The sequence below is a fragment of the Colossoma macropomum genome, unplaced genomic scaffold, assembly GCF_904425465.1.
Source record: "Colossoma macropomum unplaced genomic scaffold, Colossoma_macropomum, whole genome shotgun sequence".
NCBI classification, from domain to species: domain Eukaryota; kingdom Metazoa; phylum Chordata; class Actinopteri; order Characiformes; family Serrasalmidae; genus Colossoma; species Colossoma macropomum.
The window spans coordinates 63,758-66,921 of NW_023495197.1; positions in this window are offsets into that span (position 1 = coordinate 63,758).

A 3,164-nucleotide genomic window follows, 5' to 3' on the forward strand; every position below is an offset into this window, starting at 1 on the left:
AGATCAGTTTTCGTTTCTCTGAACTGAGTAGGATGGCCCAAACTGTGGCTTTGGGCATTTTCTAACACATTTATCCAGGCATTGTCTGATTTTATGAAGGTCAGCATGCTGCTGTCTCATTTCACTTCTTGTGTCCTCTTAAAAAATGAAATATAAATGGGAACATTTTCTGTTACATTTTTTTCATAAGAACTTTTAGAAGTGCTAATAATTATAAAAAGCATCAAAAAGGGATTTATGTTTATTGTTTCATCAATTGATTTTAATATTTTCAGGGTGAGACTGAGCTCATTTTATATGAAAACTTTTTCATGATCTTTCTTGCACTTCTTGTCAAGAGTGACAAAAATGTGGAAATTCTAACTACCAAACTTTCCTGTAAAAGTTGTATTTGAGTTCTGTTTATTTGAAATATTGACCTCAATTCTCTTCTGATGATGTGTTTATATAATTGCACCTTTGATTAAATTTTGCTTGATTTAAGTTCTTTTTTTCCAGCTATAGGTACTGTAGATAAGGTAGATGGGGTGTGGCCTTTTATCATTTATTGTGTCATTTAGTAAGAGATATTTTGTTAGATTCGTGTTATAAACGATTTCCTTCATCCAAATACACATTATATATTGTGGAAAAGGCATCTCAAATGGAGGTGTATAGTTGGATCCTGCGCCAGGAACAAATATGTGGGGGATTAATTTTGTTTTTCTTAAGAAAACAAAAGCAATTTTTCATTAATTTAACAGGAATTCTGTGAATACAGCTACTTTTAACCTCTCTCCTTTTAAATAATACATTTATTACTCACTGAAGCAAACTAGTCACATTATTTTGGATCACATAACCTCACAGCTGATCAATAATTTCCAAAATCAAATCCAGCATAGAGAGGCTGAGTGAATGTGGTGTGGACTGTGTGTAGGAGGGTCATTGTGTCAGAGACGCTGTAGAAGGACAGAGTTCCTGCACTGTGATCCACATACACTCCTATTCTGGAGGATGATGAGGCTGAGATCTCAGTCTGAATGTTGTTGTGATAGAAAGAGAGAGAGGGAGAACACTGCAGACTCCAGGACTGACTGTTGTGTCCAAACCTGCACTCATTACCTCGTCCTTTCCTGCTGATCCCTTTATATGAGACTGATATGTACAGTCCATATCCTTACTATTGCTCCACTCAACCTCCCAGTAACAGCGTCCACTCACAGACTCTCTTACTCAAAACCTGATACCAGTAGTCAAATCTCTCTGGATGATCAGAGTAACACTGTTTGTTTTTACTGCACGTCACCACTCTGTTCTCCTCAGACAGACTGAGGTAGTAATTTACTGTGTTGGGATCCAGAGTCAGACGACAGAAAACTAACACAACAAAAGAAAAGAAAACATATGTTCTTTATTCACAGAAGGTATATATTAAAAAAGTTCTACTTGATAGAATTTCCTTTCTTCTACTCTTATTGTTTACATTTTATTGATTAGTGTGTGTTTGGAGTGTGTGCGTGTGTGTTTGTGTGTTGTGAGTGAGTGTGTGTGCGTGTGTGTGAGTGATGTGTGTGCGTGTGTGTGAGGTGAGTGTGTGTTTGTGTGTGTGAGTGAGTGTGTGTGCATGTGTGTGAGTGAGTGTGGTGTGTGTGTGTGTGTATTGTGTTAATACACTGTAGAAAATCTGCTCTGGTTTTTGGCTCTGAGGGTTAAAATATCTGAACTGCTGAAACTGTGGAGACACAAAACCAACAATGATCATCAGACTGAATGAAGGAGACTGAAATACTTCATCAGAAATAAAGAAGCAGAGAAAAGATTCACAGCACAGTTCACATAATTAACCAACATCACAACAGTAAACAGAGAGAAAGAGAGAAAAAAGTTCATCATGTTCACAGCAGGAAGCTCCTCTTACCATGTGGAGAGATTTTACTGAATTCCTGCTTGCAGATTCCTCTAGTCTCCTTCAGATCAGAGAGAGATTTCCTCACTCCATCAAATGAGAGATTGGATGGACAGTGTGCTGGGTGAGTCCTCAGATCCAGAAGAGACACAGAGAGAGACTGAAACTCTACAGAGACCAAAGTTGTAAAACAGAGAAATAAAGGTGAACAAAAATGATGAAATATTTTAGAGCAAAGACAGATCAGTGATTTCACACAGATACAGTTTTATTCAAAAGTTTAGGCACCCCTGGTCAAATATGTTTTTGTTGGTTCTCCATTTGCAAATAAAGTAAATACATCCTTACAGGTAGCATTGATCTCCAAATTTTAATGCACTGTTTCTGTTGACAAGTTCAACATTTTAGAGAAAAACATCTCATTAAATTTGCCCAAATAAGAGAAGTTGTGCATGTTACTTCCCTAGAACGTATGTTTGTTTTGCTTGCTTCTCTTTCGTTCTCTCTCTCTCTCTCTCTCCTCTCACACACACACACACACACACACTCCGCTTATTAGGAACCCGCCCACTTGTGTGCGTGATTGGCTGGAGTCCCGTAACGATGATTGCATCTGATTGGCTGACTGAAATTGCATGGAGTATTCCTTCAACAGCTGCTGGATGTCCTCAAGGCTTCCTCCATGGCGGCTTGGGGCGATTGTTTTTAGATCTGAATCGCAGCTCTTTGTCTGTCCTCATCTCAAATGAAATAGCTTAGCTTAACCTCTTCTATACCCAGTTATCTCTACTGTTTGGCAGTACGCTCATGATCTTTCTCTGTAAACGTTCACTCTTATGATTTAGGGAAGACTGACTGTATTTTGTTATTCTATTTCCTCATAGGTAAGTTAGTTCTCTAAAACCTCTAGCTAGGCTGGTATGTTTGTTGTTTGGCGCATGCCCACTCTGACGCTGTCCTGTGTCGTGGGTCAAAAAGAGCGGCTAAAGAAAAGAAAATAACACGACTTGATCTGTTTAAACGTCATCTGGCTCTCTTTTTTAGTTATGACCATCTCAAACCCCTAGACAGGTCGTAACAGTGAATTTAAAATGTACCGACGTTGTTCTCTGAGAGGATGTGTACTTATTTTCATTAGAACATTAAAAAACAGGTCATTTGACAAAAGGTGCCCAAACTTTTGCAGAAGACTGTATATGACAGATAGTACTGTAGGAAAATATGGGATGGATCCTCTGTGGTGAAAGCTGCTCCAGCTCAGTGTCTCTCCTCTTTA